Raw genomic sequence first — 8832 nt, forward strand, 5'->3', positions numbered from 1 at the left:
TTCTCAATGCTCCAATGGCATCTTTGTCATTTGTGTAGTGTCCTAAATTAGTGTGCAAGAATGTCACCTGAAGGAAGCTAATTAATTAAGAGCTTTTAATGAGCATAACAGCCTGTTCATTTCTCTGAGAAACTTTATGGTCTCTTTGAATACAATGTTACAGCCAGAATTTTTTTTAATCCTAAAAATGCATCTTACTCTATTTTATTGTTACCATACATTTATAACTTATGTCAGTGACTAAAATGCCAAATTGCTGAGGAAATATATTCAAACTTACAAGAAAGTATGTATTCAAAAGTCACACAAACCAGGATCAAGCACTTACATTGGTGGAAGAAAACACTATTAAAAGTTGAAATCTGCAAATTAGGTGATGTCAACAAGATGGCAGAATAGAAGATCTCTTGCTCATATCCCTCCTCAGCAACTGTAATATGGAAGTTATCCATAGACAAAAGTGCATTTGTGGGAACTTTGTGATCCAGGTAGAAGACTGTGAAACTGCAGTGGAGTCCAAGACCAAAGAGGGTCATTTTGAGAAGGCAGGCTCTGCTCAGTTGGCTGACTCAGTAGCTTTGCACCCTTGTGAACTCAGCCACAGCCCTATTTGGCCTTGGTCCTGCCATCAGCACAATATGTCAAAGGACCTGGGAGGAGCCATGCTTCAGGTAACAGGCTTGCTGACTTTGATCCCAGCTATTGACATTGAAGTTGGCCTATGACCCAGCTCCAGTCCCTCTTGGCCACAGTCTAAGAACCCCTGGAGGCAAGACTGTGGAAGTCGGCCTGACAGTACATTCTGAAACTCTATCCATGTGTTACATTTTAATTTACCCACAGCCTTACAAAGGTTCTCAAGTGCTCACATATTATATGTCAGTTGTTATATAGAAATGTGATTTTTACACCTATAATGTTTGCCAGCCACAATAAGGGATTCAAATGTTATTACATTTTTTTTCTTGAGACTCTACTGATGTATGGTTCTTTTCCCCCAGTATTTTTATGTTATAGTTAGTTATCCTTTATCTAAATGTGCTAGAGATGAACATTTTGTGCAAGTTGCGAAGTAAAGAAAAGAAAAATCTCATAATCCAATTCAAAAGTGGGCAGAGAAACTGAAAACTGAATAGACAGTTTTCAAAAGAAGATTTACAGATGGCCAGCAGGTACATGAAAAGGTACATAACACCTCACATCCAATAGGATAATAGGATGGCTATTATCAAAAAGAAAAGAGGAAACAAGTATTGACGAGGGTTTGGAGAAAAGGGAACACTTGTACACAGTTGGTAGGAATGTAAACTGGTGTAGCCATTATGGAAAACAGTATATAGTTTCTTTAATAATTTTCAAAAATTGAACTACTATGTAATCCAGCAATCCCACTACTGAGTATACATACAAGGGATAGGAAATCAGTATCTCAATGAGATAATATGAACTCCCATGTTCATTGCAGGATTTTTCACTGTATGATCTCATTTATATGTGGTATCTAAAAAAGACAAACTCATAGAACCAGAGAATGGAATGATAGTTACCACAATTCGGGGGGTGTGGAAAATGGAGATATGTTGGTCAAAGCTATAAACTTTCAGTTATAAGACAAATAATCTGGGAATTTAATGTACAACATGGTGACTATAGTTAATAATACTGTATTATATACTTGAAATTTCCTAACAGTATATCATATGTTCTCACCACACTTAAAGAAAAAAAAAAAGGAAACTATAACTATGTGAGGTGATGTATGTATACGTTAACTAACTCAATTTTGGTAATCATTTAATCATGTTTTGATGGTTTATTATTTTTATATTTGCAAGTTTATTTCAGTAGCAACTTCTGAACACTTAGTCTATATCTTCTTAATACAATATTCTATGTTTTTTAACACGTGTATACACATAATGTATATCTCATATTACTTATATATGTCTGTGTATGTGTGTATACAGTTGAACCTTGAACAACACAAGGGTTTGGGGTGCTGATCCCTGCACACTCAAAAATCACATTTAACTTTACAGTTGGACTTCTCTGTCCAAGATTCTGCATTTTTGGATTCAACCAACCACAAATTGTATAGTACTGTAGTACATGTTTATTGAAAAAAAAATTCACATATAAGTGGAACTGTGCAGTTCAAATCCATTTGGTTCAAGGGTCAACTGTTTATGTAATATAAACATAATGTATATATAATGTGAGATATACATTATTGAATACACATTTATCTTATAGCCACAGAATCATAGTGTACAAGAAGAAACATTTCAGAAGACTCACTTGAGGTACTTGTGATCCTAAATGATATATGAGCATCAACAGTGATTATCGCAGGCCCATCACAAATTCTTCTAAAAGTGGTCAAAGGAAAATTTGTGATATTATTTGTGATATACAATTTGTGTTATAATTTTTGTCAACAATCATATCTCTTAACTGGTGGATTTATTTCTCTGTACTTTATGAAAACCAAAAATTGTCACATGAAGATATTTGAAAATAATGTCACGTGAAGAAAATATCATTGCATATCATAATTTCACATCTGCAATATCTTCATTATGAAATGTCTCAGGTACAGTGAACTTCTATTTTGTCACCTTTAAATTGGGATTCTGCAGAGGATTAATTTTTAAATTTTACAACTGATTCTCTAATCCTGAACAATTTCAAAACTTCTGTTTATTTATAATTTTCTTTCACATTATTTTGTTTTTCTCCTCCTTTCTAAAAATGAATCTACAGACTTAATTAGTGTACATATGTCTTCACTGTAAAAATTTAAAAGATAACAAATAAGTGATCATTCATTAGTGAGCACAACTTAGCCTAATAAATATTATTTATTTTTGTACTGCAAACAGACTTATCTCTATAAGAGCAATAATGTCAATATTGTGGTTAGACCACTTTTCTGCCTATCTTAAGAGGAAAATACCCATGTCCTATGATTTCTCTCACCACCACCTTCCTGTCTCCCCCCACACAAATATAACAGGATTGAGAGTGAGAAATTATTTGGAAGCCAGAGAAAACAGCAGGAATATTGAACATTAAAGGAAACCTGACTCCTGATCAGAGAAAGAGACTCTTGTCCTCATTCAGCAGTCTCTGACTACTTTATACCCTTCTTAAGTTGCCACTATTTACATTGGGGCCAACTACAGAAAAGTTTTTGTACAAATGATAATAAATGGATGATTAATATTGTATCAATATCTCTTGCTTTTTTTTTTTTTTTTTTTTCTAACTTTATTTATTTATTTATTTAGCCTTGGCTGTGTTGGGTCTTCGTTTCTGTGCGAGGGCTTTCTCTAGTTGTGGCAAGTGGGAGCCACTCTTCATCGCGGTGCGCGGGCCTCTCACTGTCGCGGCCTCTCTTGTTGCGGAGCACAGGCTCCAGACGCGCAGGCTCAGTAGTTGTGGCTCACGGGCCCAGTTGCTCCGCGGCATGTGGAATCTTCCCAGACCAGGGCTCGAACCCGTGTGCCCTGCATTAGCAGGTAGATTCTCAAACACTGCGCCACCAGGGAAGCCCCTCTCTTGCTTTTTAAAAGCTTGCTTCATTTTGGTATAGTTAAATAAAATAAAATTCATCAATTTTAAGTGTGCTATCTGAAAAGTATGCATTACAATTTACAGTAATGTGCCTATTACCACAATTATGATATAGAACATTTCCATCACACCAATAATTATCTTTTACTTTATTGCAGGCAGTTCCCTACACTGACCAGAGCTCTTGGAAACCACTTGTTTTCTTTCTAATACTATAATTTTGCTCTATCTAGGTCTTTAAACTGATTGAATTATACAGTATATATTCTTTTGTTTTTGGCTACCTTTGCTTAGTAAACTGCTTCTGTGTTCCATCCATGTTCTATTTATCAATAATTTCTTTGTGTTTATTGCAAATTAGTATTTCATTGTATGTCATAATATGATATTTTATTTGCCATTCACTTCTCAACAATGTGCTGTTTCCAGTGGGTTTTTTTGGCTTTTATCTTGTGTACACCATTTTTATCTAGCATTCTTTGTTGAAAGAAATTTGTTATTCAATTTAGTTATCTAGGTACTTTTGTTTAAAAAAAATTGACTGGATATATGTGACATTGTTTCTGGTTTCTATGTTTTCCTCTGTTGGTCTACATGAATATCCATATGGCAATGTTAATTTTTTTTTAATTGTCTTTTTGCAAGAAAAATTGGGAACATCATATTTACATTTCTGCCATTTCCTTGGATGCCCAGAATCCCTTCCACTAACTTCTAAAGAGATTTTTAAATATAAGAAAATATTTTCTTATATTTACCTAAATATTTGACATTTCTGGCACTCTCTATTCCTTTGTATAGATTCAATTTTTCATCTGGTATATTTTTCTTTTGCTTAAAGAACTTCCTTTAGTATTTCTTATAGTGAAGGTAATAGGTAATGGACATTCTCAGCTTTTGTTTTTAGAAAGAAGCTTTATTTTACTTTCATTTTTGAAACATATTTTTATTGTGTATGGAATTCCAAGTTGATGGGTTTTCTTGTTTTTCTTTGGCTTCTAAAAGTGCTGTTCCATCTTCTCTAGCTTACATATATTCTGATGTTGTCAGCTATAACTCTTATTTATTTATATATAACATATTTTGATATCTGGCTTCTATAAACATTTTTCCCTTTAAAACTGTCTAGATGCACTTTTACTAAAATGCATTGATGTGGCTTTCTTTATGTATATTTTGCTTGGGTTTCATTTAGCCTCTTAGATTTGTTGGTTTATATTTTTATCACAGTTGGAAAATTTGTGGCCATTTTTTTTTTACAATATGCTTCCTTATTTTGTGACTCCAATTAAACATATTTTAGAGTTTTATACTGTTTATTTTTTCAGTAGTTTTTCCTTTTTTGCTTCACTGTAGACATTTTCTCTTAGTATGAATTAAATTTCAGTGATATCTTGCTGTTACCATTAATTCTATTTAGTGCATTTTAAAATCGCAGATATCTATTTTTGTCTCCAGTTCAATTTATTTGTATCTCTTTTGTATCTGATTTCTCTTCTCATCATATAGTATTTTTATCTACCTTCTTGATCTATTTTAAGTGCCAACTACAAATTGGCACTTGCCATTGGCACTTGTCACTTACCTCTATAAGGATTAAATCATGTGCTGATGCAGCTGTTGATTTTCAACATCCCCTGAACGGAGTTCAGGGTGGAGAGCAGAAATGAGGCACTCTGTGCTCTGGGAAAAACTGGCAGAGCAGGTCTTCAGATAGTTAGATATTTTCAGGAGCTGATTTTATGAGCCCAATTCTTGTATCTCCTCATATCTAGAAAAGCATTAAAATCCTTCATGGTGATGTCTGCTCCTCATGACTAGCAGTAACCTTCACAAGAATAGCAGAAATCTTCTGCAAAAAATATGTGCTTCATTGCATGAACTCCCCCTTCACCAAAATCACATATATACTGGCCTTCTTCCCTACCTCTTTGGAGCAGTTTCTCAGAGCTATCTGAAATGCTGTCTCCCCGGATATCCCATATTGGTTGATGATCCTGAGTTTTATTTGGCATTGTATAACAGGTACCTGCCCCCTCCCCATTGAAAGATACTGGGGAGGGCCTGTTGAAAGATACTGGGGACCCACCCAGGTGAAAGATACTGGGTGCAATGGGGGCCTGGTAGAAAGGTGCCAAGATTTGCTCAGTTGTAGGAGACTGAGTGGTCTGCACAGAGTGTTTAGGTAAGAGGTTGATCTGATGATTTTCCTCAATTCGGCTGCCTTAATAGAATTTGTTGGGATAAAAGTGAAGACATTACATGAGAGCTTTTCTCCAAAGAAAAGGGACAATACTCCTCCCTGCCGGTTGTGGCTTTCTCAGGCAACTGAGAAATTTACGGGAGTGGTGGAGGCAGAGTCCTCATACTGTGCAGTGGTTCCATAGGGAAACCCCACTCATTAATTAAAATGCTTGCTCGTCCAGGTGTCGCAGATAAGAATTGGCCATTCAGCGATCTGAGCATCCACGGTCATCTTAGATCACCGAAGGGAGAAACCGAAACACGTAAGAGGGCTGAAATGATTCTGGGGTGAGGCCTAGAGGAGTTAAGCTCACAAGCAGCACACTGACCCACCACACAATTTCACTAGTAAATTTTATTGCTGACAAATTCAACTTTAATATGGGAAATAGAGCCTCTCAAACACAGAAACAAGGGGAGTCAGAAAGCCAGCCTCTGACTAACAGCAGGTTTATGTATGTACAAAACTCATACTTGTGAGTTCCTACTTAATTGGGGAAATTATACTGAAGGAGATCTCAACCAAAAATGGCCAAATTGGGGTTCTTTTGATATTTCAAAATCGATATTTTGGTGTGCACAGTTAGAAAAAGCCGGCCATAAGTTCAAACAGACTGAATGGAATGCTTACTTTGATTGGTATCTAGAAGATTCTAAAAGAGGAAATGATAGGGTAACTTCTTGAAACTATATCAGAACTAAAAAAAGGCTACTAACACTCTGTCTCTGACACTGTCTCTCCCTCTGCTTCTCCCACATAACCTCTTCTATTTGAATTGCCTGGCCCAGATGCTATCTCTTTTTCCCTTCCAAGTATTTCACCTCCTGCTGCTCCATTCCCTAGTAAAGGGGAAAAAAAATCAGCAGTAATTACAGCTCCCTTTAAGGAGAAATCTATTACAGGGAGAGGCGAACCGTCCTCGGTGCTTACGTACACACCCTGAACCCTAGCAGAACTTAAAGCCTTGGCTAAGGAATTTTTCGATCCAAGTCAGGATCCATTGGGATTTGCTAAGGAATTTGAGTCAACCGTCACAATCTACGAGCCCGGAGTTTTCAGATCTATATCAATTAATACAGCTATTAGATTCTGAAAGCAAAGCAAGGGAATGAATAAAGAAAGGATGGAAACATACCTTAATGGATTTTCAACCACAGGCTCACACTGAATGCGAGGAATTAATTCAGAAATTACTCGAACTGATCCCAGAGCTTTTTCCAAAAACCATAGACTGGACAGAGATTCAAAAATGCAAGCAAAGATTGGATGAATACATTCTGGCCTATTATGAAAGGTTTGAAAAAAAACTCTTAAGCAATATTCTGGCTTGACTCCTGAATTATTCTCTAACCACCAAAATGATCCTTTGCTTAACTCCACCGTTTTAGAAGGTTTAGATGAGTATTTAGCTACTCTTGTCAAAAGACACAATCTAGGTTGATCCATGTTACATACAAACACCCTTGTTACAATGGCTGACCAACTTTTCAAGATCACTAAAAAAAAAAGAAAGAAGAAAGAAAAAGGGGTATCTACAAAAATTATGAACCTTCAATTGCACCAATTAAGTACACAATGCCAGTCTAGGGTTAACGGACTCCTGTTTAATTCCCAACAGGAGAGAAAGCTAGCTTGAAGGAAAAAAAAAAAAAAAAATCTCTTCAGAATTCTGACCCTGAGGGAATAAGTCCTACTAGGAGAACCTGTTTTTCTCTCCCTGTGTCTTGAAACCAGAGCTCTCAGGAACACTTATCTAGACCATCTCTAATTCCTGAGGCTGAGGGAAAAAAAGTATGGGAAAAAAAGTCTTTAAAAATTTTTCTTATTCCAACTGTTATTTATAAACTAGTAAGGTTTATATTGTGATATCTGATTTATGACTAAGTTTAGAAAATGAAGCTAGATCTCTTGTTGTGTGTGTCTGGATATATGTATGTCTCAGTATGAGTCTTTGTCTTTGGATAATATTGCTGAGGTTAATTTGTAAGTGAGCTCTTTTTAATTGGCTTAAAGAAAAGTAAGCAGTTACAAATCAAACAATTCTAAATACAAGAGAAATTAAGCTAAATGAATTTCAGGTTCATGTGAACTGAGAAATACTCAGTATTAAATTAATACCTGGTATTAATGTTTAAGTTTGTTGATCTAATTAATATATACATGTCTTTAGAGTCATCAACATTAAGTCTAATACTTTTATTGTGCCTAGGTTTAATATAAGCTGAATAAAATCTTGTTATAACTGTTACAAATTTTTCAGCAAGGAAAGTACTTTGATGTGAAGAAACTTTTAGGGAAAGAAAACATAAATGAGATAAGAACTTTTAGATAAACTCTATTAAGAATAATTTTAAAAGTAAGCATGTGCAAAACTTGAATTTGGCTTCTCTCTCTATTAAGAGGACAAGATTTCTTAAAATGTTGAACTGCCTTTGATAACAGATTTCAAGTTTCTTTACCGTTTAAGTGATCTGTTCGTATTTGCTTTTGAAATCTTTATTGTTACATTGGCTAAGTGAATAACTATTATTTCACAGTGACCTGTGATCCTATCTGACTGAGTGTTCTAAACCCTTTTTGATATTTTTTGGCAAGTCTTCCTAAGTCAAATTCTAATGAAGTCCTTTTGACCTCTAGCTAAATTTGGGATGCTTCAAAGGACCCCTGACACATCCCAAAGAGAAATATTAAACTAATTAGGTTCATTTGATATGCTAAATTACATGGGAAATATTGTCAAATGAGTAATAAATCTTCTTAGGTTATATTGTATGGTAAATGTTATTAATATAGATATCCTAGAAATTATATGGAGTTCCTAAAATTCTGATATGTCCTGGTAAAATGTTATCAGCCATAACTCTAGTTATTATCTTAAAGTGTTGTATGTCACAGCAATAATCAAGTTTCTTTGTCAATTGCATTGTAATCAGATTTTAAACGTGCCTTCTTAAGTCTTCTGTCATTATAGACAATTATGGTTTTATTCTGATGCCTCTGCAAAAATGCTT

General features: G+C 35.0%; 1 long non-coding RNA gene across 1 annotated transcript; it reads left to right on the plus strand.

Moving 5' to 3' along the window:
• The first annotated feature begins 577 nt into the window (after window positions 1-577).
• LOC309612003 lies at window positions 578-8489 on the plus strand. Its single transcript, XR_014234883.1, has 2 exons — window positions 578-3227; window positions 3549-8489. It is a non-coding gene; the product is annotated as an uncharacterized lncRNA (long non-coding RNA).
• Window positions 8490-8832: the final 343 nt, after the last annotated feature.

This window comes from Balaenoptera borealis, assembly GCF_965194805.1.
Source record: "Balaenoptera borealis genome assembly, chromosome: 15".
NCBI classification, from domain to species: domain Eukaryota; kingdom Metazoa; phylum Chordata; class Mammalia; order Artiodactyla; family Balaenopteridae; genus Balaenoptera; species Balaenoptera borealis.